The 16,942-nt window shown below is 40.1% G+C and overlaps 1 protein-coding gene across 2 annotated transcripts in view; it reads right to left on the bottom strand.

Moving 5' to 3' along the window:
- The window catches only part of OSBPL2 (oxysterol binding protein like 2), a 75,728-nt gene that overhangs the window by 31,420 nt on the left and 27,366 nt on the right, over nucleotides 1-16,942 (bottom strand). The window contains exon 1 of one of the 2 annotated variants that reach the window (XM_072110974.1): nucleotides 9,947-10,054. The exons of the other annotated variant lie outside the window; for it this stretch is intronic. The gene's annotated coding sequence lies outside the window, so the exon portion shown is untranslated. Of the gene's footprint in view, nucleotides 1-9,946; nucleotides 10,055-16,942 lie in introns of those variants that run through there. 2 annotated transcript variants of the gene reach the window in all.

A 16,942-nucleotide genomic window follows, 5' to 3' on the forward strand; every position in this document is an offset into this window, starting at 1 on the left:
TGACAAGGAAAGAAAAATAACGCTAATAGACATACTGGAAGATGGAGACATCCTATTGCCACTGGCGGCAACGAGAAACGGATGCAAAGTATTGCATCTCTCCCCCAGCCTCCACTGAACTCAGGAAAGTCCCCAGTAATGTCACTTTCCATATAAGAAAAGTTATGTACCTGGGGGAAATACTCTGAACTTCTCCCCCTCAGTTCTGCTCACGCTTTCAAGGTGGAGGGGAGGAACTAGATGATGTTCATGCGCATATGGTGGGTAATCTTAGGCTAGATTCACATTGTTCCGTGATCATGGACATGACGATTGCTGTGGCACAAATTGATCTCTGTGTGTAATATTGATATATAATGCACTAAGTTCTGCGGCATATCAGGAAAACAAGAACTCTGTGTATTATATATCAATATTATGCATCATAATGATCAGTCCACGGCATGGCACTTCTTACGTCCCGACTGATCAGACAAATGTGAATACAGCCTTGGCCCTCTGTTGGAAGCACACATCAGGAATATGCCAGACTTATCCTTACAACAGACTTCAAAAAACCTAGAGTGAACCCAGCCAAAGAAGTTTTTAATTTTAAAATATAGAGGCAATAACTTTTCATAATAGAAAAAAAGGGTCCCTATCAAGTTTGTACCACTTTGCTTTCCGTAGTAAGCTAAAACTTCAATCTCCATTACATTCGCCTTCTGATGGAGTTCAGACCTGATCACCAACCAGTCTGGTAGCCAGCATAGCTTCGGAAGAAGCTCAGGCTGGAGTCGTTAAAAGTTTTCTGTAATGGCGATTTCTTTAAGTTTGACTGTTTTTCATTCAAACCTCTTATTTCTTATAAAGGCAGTCCCCTAGTTACATACAGGATAGGTTATATAGATTTGCTCTTAAAAGACCATCTACCAGGCCACCGTGCCGCCCTACAAAGAAATATACTGGAGTTTCAGGGCCTTCAATTAGATTATGGCATAAATAATGTGGACCACTTTATCTGATGGTAATGAGGAATTCTGGACCTCCATACCACCAGGACCATTTGTACGTGATCACTCAGGTGATCAATATGTAACTATACAAGATTTCATCAAGGTGAGGGTATACCCTTAATTATTTCACCAAGCGTTTTCATCCCTACATTTAATTTTTGCACGCAGTCTTCTTTGTCTTCCATTCTCCCGCTTACAGACACTACCTTCAGTGGTATTCTACTTCTGGAGATTTTTGTTCTATTATAAAATGAAACAAGTAAAAAGATCTTAAAAAATAAAAAAGATCCTGGATAATCTGACTGCAAACCATACTGGTAGGTTGATTAGATTGTGAGCCCCATTGGGGACAGGGACTGATTTGGTAAGCTCTGTGCAGCGCTGCGTAATCTGTGTGCGATATATAAATAAAGGAAATAATAATTATTATTACATTACAAACTCGAAAGGGAAAGTAACTGTCACCCACCTTTCCTAGTAATCGATTAAAGTGAACAACAGCTGAAGAGAGGTTTCCTTACAGGGGGAATCTCCCTAAGAGGTGACTTAGGTACCACAACTGGGGCTTATCACTATCTAGCCAGGGCTCTTGCTGCAGGTGTAACATGAGACCAAAGGAAATTCTAATGAACTCTTCACCTTGACCCTTATTATCCGATTTGAGGATTATTTAGGAACACAGCGCGCTGCACATAAACTTATTTTGTCCTTAATTTGCCCCTGCCTACCAGAAGCATATATGATGGGGTCAGCCACATGAAGCAGCAATAAGCAGCACTAACAAGACTCGCATGTATAGTAGGTCCCGGTGGAGCAGCACTAGGCAGACTAATGTTTCTATTTCTAGATGGGACTAGTGGGAGCCTCACTTGCTGCACAAGCGCTGCCGGGGTAAACACATGTCATCTCTGCCAACTCCGCACTACCAAAATAAAGTAAACAGCAGCGCCTTATGCATTATGCTCTTGTTTGCATCTTGAGCATATGTCAGATTATGTAAGAGGCCATGCACTAAGGTTATAATATTCAATGCCCGGGAGTGACCCTGACAGCAGAAGAATACTAAATACGGAATAACCAACCTTGGGAACAATTTTCTTTTTTACTCTATGGATAGACACATAGCAAGTCCTGCTGTAAGCGAAGATGGACATAATTGTATCTAGTCACACAAGGTTCTGTGAGAGAAATATATCTAATGTACTTTTCACATTGCATTGTGATCAACTTATGATCAGCTTGACAGAGGAGGGAGATTTGACGAAAAATAAATAAAACAACAAACTTCCTCACTTAAAGGGGTATTCCAGGAACCAGCATAATTCATATACGAATGGGTCCTTAAAATATAAGCTTAAATGTAATTAGTTGTTAAAAATTTGCTCCCGTTAACAGAAAAATGCTGATGACATACAGTGTAATGAAGAATTAAAATGCTACTCGCCCTTTAATCAGTCCGTTAATTTCCTCCACGCGGTCCGTTGCAGAGCGGATACAGGACAGAAGATGGCCGCTGGTCACATGTCCACATCACATATCCTGCACCTACCTCGGCAGGTCATGTGATCACCACCAGGTTTGGCTGTAGTCGGTTGGTTGCAGTGCATCCAGTATGGATAGAGTTTTGGTGATGTGCAGTGACACATCATTACTATGGTAACAGAGCAAGAAAATCTGTTGTATCATCACTGGGAGCAGATAATAAGAGTTAGGAGGAGTAATTGAGAACTAAAGGATCATGGGACTTGTAGTTTCCAGTGGCAGCCATCTTGGTGGATAACTCTGCTATTTAAGCTCCATTGTGTGAGATTACATTGAGTTTTGTTATATTAATTTATTTATAGCATTATGGGTTTTTGTATCAGATGTTCATATTCCCGGAATACCCCTTTAATATACTTAAACCAATCTTGTTTTGAAGCCTTTTTCTCTTTTTACACCCCCCTTTCCCACCTCTTTTCCCTTACACTTTGTTGCCCAATTGATACAGTAGCTGGCTATGTATTTGATGAGACTGTGTTATACTTCCCCCTGCGAGGGGCATTTGTTTTGCTGGTTCTATTGTAAGGCGTCTTTATGCTTCCTGATCAATAAAGTAAAAGAATAAAAGAAAGCAGCCATGTTTTATGCTTCTAGAGTAACAAATTTACCTATTCACACAAAACATAGAAAATCCCATTGACAAATGAAAAGTTAGATCCTAAATTTTATCTTTGTTCTGGACTGCAAAAACCTGCCCACTTCTTGGTCCAATGGAACAAACATCCAATGTCAAACAGAAAAACAGGATGAGCTGAAATTCTGAAAATAACCTGTAGGGCAAGTGCTATTCTAATCTTGGCAAACCCTTTCACCCTATTTTACCACCCTCTTCTAACAACCTTCGGAGCTGTGTGTCCAGACTGGAAAATACTTGGTAATTACAAGTGAAGGCAGTCAGAAGTCAGCTGTAGTAAGGCTTGATGGGTATTAGCAAAATACAGCATGAGTATTCATTCTGTGGGCAGATTATGGCTTAGCCATGTTTACATTCCAGCTCATCCTCACTTTTCTAAGCTGGGGGCACAGGGGATTAAATAAGCGCTCGTAGCATTTCTGCTCTAATTAGGCTTTAAATCTACATTTCCTTAGTCAAGTAATTGCCACCAGAGGGTATTTCAATGTGTTTAGTGCTCTGCGTTTCTGTCAGCTCCCAAATAGCAATGCTGCGGTCAGATGCCAGTCAGATGCCAAGCATAACCTTATCCTCAACCCCTCGGAAAATACATAATTCATCTCAAAAACAGAATTTGCAACAACTGAATTTGTACCTCTCCCTAATTGTTTTATAATTGTATAATTTTTTTTAAATTCATCCGGGTAGCAGTACGAGGCATTCCATATTCTTGAAATTCAGAGAAATGTGTTTAGGAATGAGTATAGGAAACCGGTCATCAGAAATTGCCCTAATAAACCACTAACAGTATGTTGTCAACCAGCCGAGCAGCTTCTAGATGAGGTTTCTTTTTTAGTCTGGTGTGGTGGCATCATCCAGAAAATCAACTTTCAAGTGAGATGCAAATTGGTTTTATGACGTCAAGGAGGTGGAGAGTTTAACACTGAAGTCAAACTTTCCCCGCTCACTTCAGTGTAATTGATGGTTCTGCGTCCAGGGAAATCATTAAACTGTTCTCTTGAAGACTGGTGCATGAGGAGGTGTTCAGAGGCAGAGAGAGCTTGACTTCAGTGTTAAATACTCCGCCTCCCTGACTTTATACATCTAATTTTCATCTCCCTTCAAAGTTGATTTTCTGGATGACGCCATTACACTAAGGCATGCGAGAAAAATGATATAGAAGCTGCTCAACTGCTTGAGAATATACTGGTAGTGGTTTAGTACATCCAATTTCTGATGACAGCATCCCTTTAACCAGCCCAACTTAGAGTAACTTTAGTCCACTGCTGCGATTCCTTACAACTACTGGAATAAAGCACTAAAGGATCTCATTGCTACAGAACAAGGAAGACTCAGAATAAATAGAAGGACATCATTGTGGTCCTGACACTGTCATGTGGACAGTGTATTATGCTAAATGACAGTTCTGTCAAAATTAGGGTATGGTCTTGTCAATAAATATGGCATACAGAAAAGCTGAGTGTTCTGGTTATTCTGAATATGACAAAAACACAACTACAGAAAACCTTCAATAACCTGAAGACAGACAGACATGTGCTGTATGGAGTGTGACCACTGTGTGACTGTCATACCACATGAGGTAAAAATCACATGTTCATGTACATACGCCTTACACCTAACTGAGAATGATCCGTAGGGGCTGAGGAAATCCAAGACAGAAGTGAATGTCCAGCAAAGATTAGAAGCAGATTACATATTACATGTAGATCTACAGTATACCCTGTTTGGCCCTGGGAGTATTGAGCAATGAGAGCCCGGCCTTCACATCTTCACCTCTGTGTGTAACATTACATTAACCCTTCAAATCGTTCCACCCTGTAGATAGAGGCTGCAATCCATATACTGTACTTCTGTCACATTTCCCCGGACATAGGAGGAAACAGGCGAGAATGTATATTGCGTTACCGAAAAAACATGTACATTTGGGCACATCAAGCTCGTGGGTTAAAGCTCATAGTAAACTCTTTTGTAAGAGTCAAAGTTTTATTGCTAAGAGCATGCATTCTGTAAAATGGAAATTAAGTCGTGTTAATCACTTTTACATGGCACACTTGAAATTATTTATTCGGAAATTTATCTTGTTGTTTATGGGGGAAAATAAAATTTCTGTGCAACATTTCGACAATTTCTCGCCTTTGTCAAGCACAAACGCCGCTACGCAAGTAGGAAAAAGTGGATTGGATTCCGCGCTCGGCACTACGTGCTACTTGAGCGTGATTCAACTATCACAGACGTGCACATCACATTGTGTATATTTATGACAACAGAAAAAAAAAAAAAACAGTGAAAACCTAGTGTGAGAAATGCATTGGTCACAGCCTCCACCAAGTATATAGCCAGCCAGCCCGCCCCCTACAGTATATAGCCAGCCAGCCCGCCCCCTACAGTATATAGCCAGCCTGCCCGCCCCCTACAGTATATAGCCAGCCTGCCCGCCCCCTACAGTATATAGCCAGCCTGCCCGCCCCCTACAGTATATAGCCAGCCTGCCCGCCCCCTACAGTATATAGCCAGCCCCCAGTATGTCCAATACATAATAAAAAAAAAACAGAGTACTCACCTTTCGACACCCCGGGCAGATCCTCTTCTTACTTCATGTACACTGTCTCCAGGTCCGTGCAAGGTCTGTATGCACGGACACAATGATGTCAGCAGCAGCAAAATAAAGGCTGGGTTGACATTACGTTTCGGGTCATACATGGTAAGGACACGCCAGGTGGATTCTGACGTGTCTTCATAATGTATTGCACAGGGGAGAAGTGTACATCAGCATAATGACATTACTGCCCCCCCCCCCACCCCCACAGAGCAACGTATGTGCTGTGGTGAGAGATGCAATTTATTGCTTCATCCACTTCTCAGAGCTGTCAATTGCCCCAGTCTTTCCATCCTGCCTTTTTTGGAAGACAGGATGTACATTTGCCGGACGAATGTAACAACTATGCCTCCGTCTGCCACTACTTGTATATGCTAATCAGAATCACCTGGGGTATACGCTTAGTAAATAGATTATACGTGGTGTGAACCCAGCCTCATTCTCTGTTGCTGATCTCTTCTGGATTTCTTATGACCATTGTCACTTCTAGCCCAGCAGCACTTCCTTCACCTGCCCAATTAGGTTTTCCAGAATTCCTGGAAAACAACTTGAAGGAACATCTAGCTCAAACTCAGAGCCCAATTGTCGGACCCCCACAAACCTTAAGGTTGTCAGCGGAACCATTATACTATCTCCGACAAGAAGATACCACAGCCAAAAAGAGCATGTGCCAACTACTGAATTATATTAGTGATAATGAAACTGGAGAGCACGAAATGAGAACTCCTTAGCAGTCGATTCAGGAAATAGCATCTCTAAAGAAATAATTGGCCAAGATAAGCATCCGGCAGGCCCGAGCAGGCATCACACCACATAGGACTTAATAACATCAGGAATGCAACTAACAAAAGGACAGGGATAGCTGGCATGAATACAGAACTGTGGAGGGTATTGTGAGGATAAGATCTCAATACACAAGAGCAAAGCTTTATACATCAATGAACACTCCAGGTAAAACCGATGCATCGGCTATGCTTAGCGCAGGTCATGAGGGAATAGAGGATAGATGGAGGATTGCACACGGAAGCAGTCATGCTCTTGCCCTAAGGCTCAGAAACAAGCATTGTCATGGTTCCTTTAACTCTATGGCGCTGTAGCATCACAAAGTATCCTATCCTTCTGTTAACGTTGACGACTTCAGAAGCATTTTAACAAAAAATCCATGAGAGTTGCAAAGTTCATATCTTTATTATGGGTAACTTTTTTGCTTCAGAGCTGAAATCTTCCAGAATGCCCCGCTGGTTCGATCATTAGCATTCTGCAAAGTATCATCTTAACACCAGGGAAATACTGCCCCAAGCATTATAGAATCTATGCCTAAAGGTTGGGCTGACAACAAGTTTGCAAGAACAAGGAAAATAGTATGTGAAGCTCTGCTAAATAATAGAGACGTTAGCCGTCACTCAAAAAGGTCAGTACGTGAGAAGTAAGTTCCAAATATAGTTCTAATCGCCATGAAAATACAATCAATTTCATAGTGTCATTCATGGTGGTTAATGTTATGAAATATATGTACACAGTGACTCTACCAGCACAAGAGTGAGTGCAGCTCTGGAGTATAATGCAGGCAATGCGGGATCAGTTATATAAAATGTATGTACAGTATTTCTTCCAACAGAACTTGCACATGAATTCTCACACTTTCACTAACAGGACACGGCAGCAGCTACCTCAAATCGCATACAAAAATGATAAAAATGCTTATCCTGGCATCTAGAGCAAGAGGGTGTGGTAAATACAGTACATTGCTTTCCGGGGAAAAAAAAAAAAAAAAGGGAAAGGGATACAAGTTCATAAAAATATATGAAATTCCTTTATTCTGGCATCAATGGGAGCAGACAAATACAAGCCTATAAAAGATTCAGGATTGGCGAAAAGATATACAAAAGATTTTAAAATTCACATGTAGGAAGTTGTATACCCTAACTAATGCTAGAAGGCTCTGCTCAGGTTTGTCATATTTGTATATATGGGTATGTATATTTTTAGCATTATTTATTACTTGACACATTTGCATCCGATGAATAAAAAAGCCTATGTGGAATTTCACAAGAACAAAGCCACAAAAAACAGAGACATTGATGTAAAGGAATAAAATAGCCCCGGGGATCTACTGATGCAGGTCTGAATACAAAATCTGTACAGAACAGGAGATGTCGCCATTGGCCATACAGATCCCCTACAGCAGAAATATAGCATAGTACAGAAATTATATAATACACAGCCAGATAAAATCCACCAACGTGCAGACAATCTTTGCTCATGGCCATCTCCTGAGGTCAGGGCTCTGAGGAAAGGGAAAAGGCTAAACTTTTAACCTTTAGAGGTCTTACTTCTCTGCCCCTGGAAGTTTTCTTTACACACATTTCTAAAACTACTGTATAATCCAAAATATCTGAGAATATGAATATCATTCAATAAGTATCTGACTCCCAGGACTACCAGCTTCCAGTGAAAGGAGGTGAAACCTCTTTGTATAACTTGGATTGCAGCTCGGCAAACATCTGCTTAAATATAACCTGGCCTGAAGAACGAGGACATCACACTATATAGTGTCTGTACATTGTTCAGTTCCAGTAGAGCAGGTGGAGAGGTAAGATAATGGATAGCGATGCCCAATGTCACTTCCCCTAGACTAGCTTTGAAAAGGAGTGTTCCCATTTCAAGTCCCTGCGTTGAGGTCAGAATTCTTTAAAACCACCCAGCAAGATGCACTACACAGCTTCCATAATGGTCACAAAAATAGTAAACTAGTGAAAATGAACTATGCCGATTCATCACGTATTCCCATCCCAACACTGGATTGGGCAGAGGACAGGGTCCAATCTTATTAATAAAGTTATTTGGCAACAAATCCCTTCTAGGAAAGTATGCAAATTACACCCTTAAACTTTCTTACTCACTTTAACCCTGAAGGTGTGTGGTGAAGACGTCTCGCAAGGCTGGGCAGATCACACACTGACTGGTGTCACCGGGGACTGTGCGCTATTCAGCACTCAAACAGGTTTCCCCAGATCGCAGTTACTCATTACTAGGCTATAAGTGATTAGTCATCCTGCAATAAAGACAAGGACCCAGCCGGATACTTATGTCACATCAGGACTACCATCTACCATATGAGGTTTCAGGAATTCATATTAACCTGGGCATTATTACACGGACGGCAAGAGGAATGGGCTGTAGTGACAGCTCAAGTATAAGATAATATTCTGGGTGCCTCTTGCCACATCTAGAGGGAGCCAAAGCAGACTTAAATTTTTTTTTTATTTTATAAATTAAATGTTTACAATAATCTTGACTATTGGGAATAACATTTGAGTTCTATTGATTTCACTAAATTACTTGGTAGAGGGGAAAGGGTGATGTGAGTTGTATTTCAAAAGGCAAACATTGTGTCAGGATAGCCGCCATTTTTGAGGTTCTGACTAATGGGATCTCCCATTCCAACTTGTCTGTTTGGCAACTCCCACATAGTATGATATAAACAGAAATCTTAAAGGTAGTCCTCCCTTTTAAAAGCCTGGGGCAAACAGTTTAACCAGATGAGTCATTTCTAGAATATATTATTGATACACTCCATGGGAAAGATTGATCAGAAGTGTCCGAGTGCAGAACTGTTCCAGTTGCCCATGAACCAATCAGAGCTCACCTTTAATTTTACAAACAGCTGTGGGAAAATGAAAGCTGAGCTTTGATTGGTTTCTATGGGTAACCAGAACAGTTCTGGTCTCATACACTTCTGATAAATCTCCCCCAATGTTTTGCTGAAATCCTAATTGGTACTAAAAACAGCACATACTATCAGGAAAACATTAACATTTCCAAATCCCCCGGTGACATTCTTGTCCCTAATGGAGTATGAGAAGGACTCAAGTCCCAAAGTTCATGTTATCAATAAAAAAATAGAGACACTGTTCTGGCCCTGCAGTTGCCCACTATACCCCTGCCTTGTACACAGTATTTTGAAGTACTTTCTAGAGCTGACAGTGCGGCTGATAACAGAGAACTAGACTGCTTTTAGCAAGATTAAAAGAGAAATTATGAGGAGTCTGACGGTTACGTAAAGATCCTTTGAAACATCCAGTAAGGGACAAATCCTATTTAGGTTGTATATATTCAAGGGGCTACCATAAAAGAAGCACCACAATAGAAAAAATATACAGGAAAATAGGCATTTACCTGCAGAGCTGGAAGAATGGAGATCACTAGCCAGGACGTGGCTGACCCTGCGTCTTCCCTGTACTCTGCAGCCTGGTCCTGCGTGTTCAGGTGATTTGAATAGAATGTGGAGGATCAGGAGCAGTCGGACAGGAGGAGCAGGTATGTGTCGCGTGTATGGAAAGCAACTGTTTGGCAACTCAGAACTATAGCCCTATAGCAACTGGCAAGAAGGACGTCATCCACATGTCATAAGGCCTTGTAAAGCCAGGGACATTTCAGGAAATCACAGCACAGTCCCTTAAAAATGTCTTAATCTGTTTTACTCTAAATGTAATTGCTAATTTAAAGGAATAGTGCACTTCAATGTTACACCTCATAGCATATATAACAATTCCATAATATATGTACATGATTGCAGTGGATAAATTAAAAAAAAAATAAATCTAATTCTCCCCATTTGCAGAATATTTATGACAGCCATATAGTACAGTATTGCAAACACTTTGGCATGACTGGGATATTGCTAAACCCTGACAATGTATTACAGTCTTGTTATTATTGTTCACAATGTAGTTGTGAGATCCACCTTTATTGAAAAACAAAAGCATCACCTGTACAACCAGTAAAACAGGTCATAAACAGATTAGGTGTGAGATTACATTTTGCAACCAATATTAAAAATCCCATAATCCCATTGGAATCTACAGAGAAAGCATCCAATTGTTTAGTAGGAGTTTATGATGACTTTAGGTGTGGATACTTCCATATATATCATAGCAGAAGTCAGTCTCTCTGACATCTGTCACCAGTCCAATTAAAGGCAGCACATGATATGCATTTATTACACACATTTAGCATTGTGGGGTTCAAAGGGAATCTGTCACCAGCGATCGTCCCACCAAATCACATACAGTACTTTTCAGACGTCTTTACACGTTTCACAGATGGCTCTATCAATGGGATTGCATGCTTCTAAAAATAAATAAATAAAAATTATTGATGGCCTCTGCTACTAAAGCTCCATGGAGGCAGGGGAGCTCGACATGCGGCCTATCCAACTTGCCTCCAATCTGAGGCTGACACGGAGTTGAGAAATACATTTCCTGTGTGTGACTTCCTGACGAGAAACCAGCTAATTCACTCTTCATTCACTCTTCCATTAGGAATTCTCTTCAGTGAGTCACACAGCTTCATTTCCCCTCCCTCATTCTTGGGGGGCAAGGTTAGCAGTGTTAGCGTCAATTAGGAGGCAGGGTAGTTTGACTGTATGCTGGAGCTCCCCGCCTCCATAACTCGATCTTTAGTAACATAGAGCATAAATAAAAGTTGGGTTTTTTTTCTAAAGAATGGTTGTTCTGGTACAATGGATAAAGGCATCAGTAAAATATGTACGTGGTGTGTTTTGTGGGGGGATTCCTGGTGACAGGTTCCCTTTAAGAATATAAGGTACCTGTTGTATAGACAGACCAAATTACTAGTCATTCAACAAAAACTAGAAAAATAATAGTAATAGTCTTGTGATGATAATCAAATGCCCTTTATTAACTGATTATTAGCAAGTCTGATATTTTATTATAAAAGCAGAAGATTTGGCAATTTTCTGGTCTTAAATTGAACCTAATATTGACCTAGACATTGACCTAATAAACCGCTACGTTGAGATCATCACCCTTTGTGGTGGCATCATCCAGAAAACTTAGCTTGATAGACTGATGTCTTTTTCTAACCTTTTTTTACTATGAACTTTGACGCGAGATAAAAAAGAAGAAGAAGAGGGTTTAGTAATGAAGTCAAGCTCTTCCCAACTCAGGATTGTGTCTTTGCTATAAATGACGTCCCCGCATTCTATGAAATATTAACCAACTTGTTAAAATTCTTGAGAATTATGTCGATCACAGCCGAGAGGGTGCTGGGAGACAGGAAGATCTTGACTTCAGTACTGAGCTCTCTGCCACCCCGACTTTATACAGCCAACTCACATTCACTCCAAAGTTGATATCCATGATGATACCATCACACTGGGTCATGAAAAAAAACAATCATCTGGAAGGAGTTTCTCTGCTTGACAACATACTAGTAGTGGTTTATTAGATTGATTTCTGCTGAGAAGTTTCTTTTAACGACCCGTGACGTAATAGCACGTCACGGGTAAGCTGCGGGTGCATGGAGAGGGCTCATGGCCTGAGCCCACTCCATAAAGTCTTTCCTGCATTTCGCACTTACCTATAACACCCACAATATGTGCTAGCAAACCGCATTTGCGCATTGTAATGAATGAAGAGGAAAATCCCCATATACTGCCAACCAGACAACCTAGGGTTAAAGTACCCTAGAGGGTCTGAAAAATGGTAAAAATAATTTTAAAAAAAATTAATAAAAAAAACCTAAAAATTCAAATCACCCCCCTTTCCATCGAACTGATATAAATATACAGTAAAAATCACAAACACATTGTTATGCAGAAAACAATCCATCACAGAGCTCTTTATGTTTATATAAAAAAAAAAACCTCTAAAACATCTAAAGATGTTTGGACCTACGGCACTGGTGCCAGAGGTGGCACTCAGAGCCCTTTCTGTGGGCACTCAAGCCATCAGCCCAGGACAGAGGTCACCAGACAGGAACAAATCCATTAAATCTTCCTGCAGTCCTAGCAACTTATGAGATGCTGTTCTCAGCGCTATTTTACAGCGACACTTCATTGACTGTTTGGAACTGCTTGATAAGTGAGAAGTTGTTGAAAGAAGTGCATTATTTTTTGGAGGTCCTCATGCTGGACCCACCATTCTTTCTAAACCCTGGAGACCCTGGAGAGAAGCTACAATGATGGTCTGAATTTGCCCTCCTACTTTCAACTGTATTGGTGGCCTCAGGCGGCTGATACAATTAAAGAAGTGTAAGAACAGGGAGCAATAAGTTGCTGTTTAAAATGGGACAATGGCACATCAGGGTAAATAAGTGTGTTTTGGTTGTAGTTTGGGCACTCGGTCTCTAAAAGGTTCACCATCACTGCCATAGGGTGAAGTTTGGCCATAATATACAAGACTTTATCTGGAGAAAACCAGGCACAGTATAATGATGGAAGGGTGAGACTTTGGGCTTCTTTTGAAGCTATAGGATTTGGGAACCTTACAGGCACATAGAAATGATGAACACCACTGTATATCTAATGTGCATCCATCAACCTAGAAGCTAAAATGTTCACAACTATGAAGAAGATCTAAAAAGGTTAACAATCTTTATACAATCTCTTTCTGATAGTTTGAGGGGTGCAGATTTGAAAATGGAGTGATATATAGGGCGTTTCTAATATTATATATTTCACATCTCATTAAAAACCAATAATGATCCCCATAAAAGAAGAAAATCGATGTCTGATTTGTAAGCCACATGACATCAAAATAAAATATTCAGACATTTTAAAAATTATTTGAACAAAAGCAGACATATGGGAAATGTTAGTTTGATAACCCAAATTAATTACTAAATATCTGTCTCAAAACAAGATATTCTCGAACTTTGAAAAAATTGGCAAATTTTTAGAAAATTACATTTTTTTTTTTTAAATAAATGCAAAACTTATCAGCCAAAAAACAATGTCAAAATCACTTTAACTTCTCAAAGTGTTCAAAAGTTATAATCATATAAAGCGACATGTCAGATTACAAGAAATGGGGCTGAGCCTTAAAGATACTCTACCATTTGATTTCATGCATTATGAACCAAACATACTTTGAGAATGCTGTAGTTACACTGATGCAGAATCATATCTTGTTGCTCTGTGCTGAGTGATTTTGCTGAAAAAACTATTATAAAATTCAGCATAATGAGTCTCCTCTTACACTGCTCAGGAGAATGATGTAATCACTGATAGGCAGAAGTAATCAATAGCTGCACCATCCCCCAACTTTGTATGAATGATCCAGCTCATGTTGATAAGTCCTGTCTGGACAGTGCAGGCAGCTTGTTTAATGTGTTCATGTACCGCAAGAAGCATGCAATCCAGCTAGCCCAAGGTCCTGAATATCGTAATTGTTTTTCAGCAAAACCACTCAACTCAGAGATTAACCAAGATTTGCTGCTGCATCAGTGTATCTACAGCAGTCTCAAGGTATGTTAGGTTCATAATGCATCACATCAAATGGTAGATTTCCTTTACACTATAAAACTGGCTGTGTCCTTAAGAGGTTAACCTAATTTTTGGTTAAGAATGACAATGTTGAATCTGTTGTGTGTTGTTGTTACAATATATAATTTATTAAATAGGAACTTAAGAGGAACAGATTTTTTTTGTCACAATATGTAATGTCATAGAATTGGGGGAGAATTCATTGGGAACTGTACTATCTTTCTTCACGACTGTGTATATATTTGTATTTATTTGGTAAACCATTGTTAATCATGTAAAAGGGTTGAAGGCGACAAGAAAAAAAAACTTACATTCTCGTTTGAGATTTTACACTTTGGTCTCCCTAAGGCACCTTTCGCACATATGTATATATGGTGGCCATAAGTTAGCCATATGAACGTCAGCTAACGTATGGCTGCCATAGAAGTGAATCGCACACGGCACTTGAGCACACACATATACCTCGAAAAAATAGGCGAAAAGATACAGCACACTCTATAAGTACGAATGCAGGCAAAAGTACAGGAAAATATAGAGGGGAGGGGTGAGGAGTACTCACCCCTCCACCCGGACTTGAGAAGCCAGGGTCCAGGCCCGGGTAAAGCATAAGATTAGGAGCTCCATTCTTCCAAAACATGGTCTCCTGACCATAGTTTGTGCATGGTATTAAAACTAAGCTCCATTCAGCTCTATACTGCGGAATTGAAATACCAGCACAAACCATGGCCAGATGTGACGCGGTTTTTAGAAGAAAGCAACCATGATTATCAACCTAGGGACAACCCCTTAAATGACATCTTCCACCAGGATGAAAGGCTGTATGCAAATGAGCCTGTGGGGCTCCAGGTTCCATTAACACCTATCGAGTCTGGAGACCCTCAGGCTCATTTGCATACAGTTCTTCATTCTGGTGCTAGATGCCCTTTATGCTTCAACAACAGTTACAGCCCAAAAGTGATGGATTCCCAATGGAAACCAATCAATCTATTGCAATGAAAGATAAATTGGAAAAGTATCCTTTGAAATACTAAGCGATTGCTTATTCCTTTCCATGGTCCGTCATCTATATAGCAACTTAAAGATTCCGATGTAAAGTTTACAGACCCTATATTATCAGGGACAATATTCCACCAAAATACATAGAAATTGGTGGGATGTCCATTTCATTGCTCCATCAGCTGATAATGTCATATCTCCAGCGGAACTCATATTAATGGCATCTTTAGTGTACCACAATTTCTGATATCCAATGCAAACATTAGATGTAAATAAGATGTGTAATAATTAACTTACCTGACGAGACCCAGGGAGACTCTGCACAGCTAGACTTTGTCACCAAGCTGCTTTGTGCACTGTATGGTGCCAGGGATAAACTGTCGGTACATTTGCTGCAGCTGACTATACAAGTACCTGCTCTTACCACCCAGGGACATTGCCCATTATTTGCCACTTGCAGGCAGAATTATAAAGCAGAAATCCACAACTGGTATAGACTCACACGGTATATTATATTTTTAGGCGGATTATCTAAGTCTACATTGGCTACAAAATTAACAGGATTAGTAAATCTGGGCCAACTAAGCAAAATGCCTCCGAAGTCCGGCATAATGTGCAATTTGTAATACCTTGTGGCAGGCAGTGCCCAAGTTGCATACAAGAAATGTTCTTTCGGTTTGTTCTTAAGTTGAATTTGTATGTAGTTGAGAACACATATATACGCTATAATAAGTTCTATAATAAGAACGTTTTTTTTTGTGCCTGGGACAATTAGACAATTTTTTGCTGTAATGGGAAAAATAATTAAAACAAGAATAAAACTTAATTACAGACACCTTATAGCCTAGGTCTATAGTAAAGCATCCAGAGAGCTTCAACAGAGGTCACAGAGGGCAGAGAGGTCCATCTGTTACTAGGGTATGCCGAGGCAGTTGGGGACCGCCTATGATATAGAACTCAGTAAGGAAAGAATGGCTTTCTAGGAAATGGGCAAGACCTACATTGTGACAACAGGGACCAAAAAGTGCCTATGAGCCAAAAATTTGGTTGGCATTTCTAAAATAAGCCTAAAAAGGGGGGATAAAAAAATTATACATAAAGGTATACATAAGGTATACATAAGGCAGCAGAGGGTTCATTCAGCATTAGGATGATAATATAATAAATATAACAATAATGTGCAGCGCAGTAGCTCCGGCTTCGGAACCCAGCATGCGCAGCCGCCAGCTCAAGCGAGGACAAGTTTGCGCAGAAGATATAGGAGGAGGATTGAAAGAGGCTACTGGGGCATGGAGCATTAGCTCCGGCTACTCCATGCCCCAATAGCCTCTTACCAATTTGCACATTAGGCAAATAAAACATTTCCAAACTTATCAGGCACTCAACGATAAGCCCTAATAAGGGCTCCGATGGCATTAATTAGAGGAACCTGCCACCGGATCTACCTATTAAGTATTCCATCTTTTAAAGAAACTAACATTCAGGACAACCCTGGGTACCCTATTCATTATCACTATTCACTTGTTAGGTCAACTGTGTTAAAAGTTATAGATATAACTCTGTGTTAATGTAAAAACATGTGGGAAGAAAAGAACATAACATCTTTCTTAGGGGGTTATATCACGGTGGCTTTAAATTTGTTCAAATCTGTGGGAAAGCTGCAACATAACCCATAGTCTAACAAATCCACTGGATTGAATTTAAACAGAATCTGACTTCAGATTTCACGCTGTTTAACTATTAGCACCCTCAGGTAGAGTATGGAATTTCCTTTCACAAATTCTCGCTTTTTGTGAAATCTCTACAATTTACCTATTAAAGAAAATCTCCTCCAAAGTCAAGTGAGAATGTGAAGAAGGGTTACATTTGCCTGAAATAAGTCAAGTTCA

This window comes from Engystomops pustulosus, chromosome 6, assembly GCF_040894005.1.
Source record: "Engystomops pustulosus chromosome 6, aEngPut4.maternal, whole genome shotgun sequence".
In the NCBI taxonomy this organism is placed as follows: domain Eukaryota; kingdom Metazoa; phylum Chordata; class Amphibia; order Anura; family Leptodactylidae; genus Engystomops; species Engystomops pustulosus.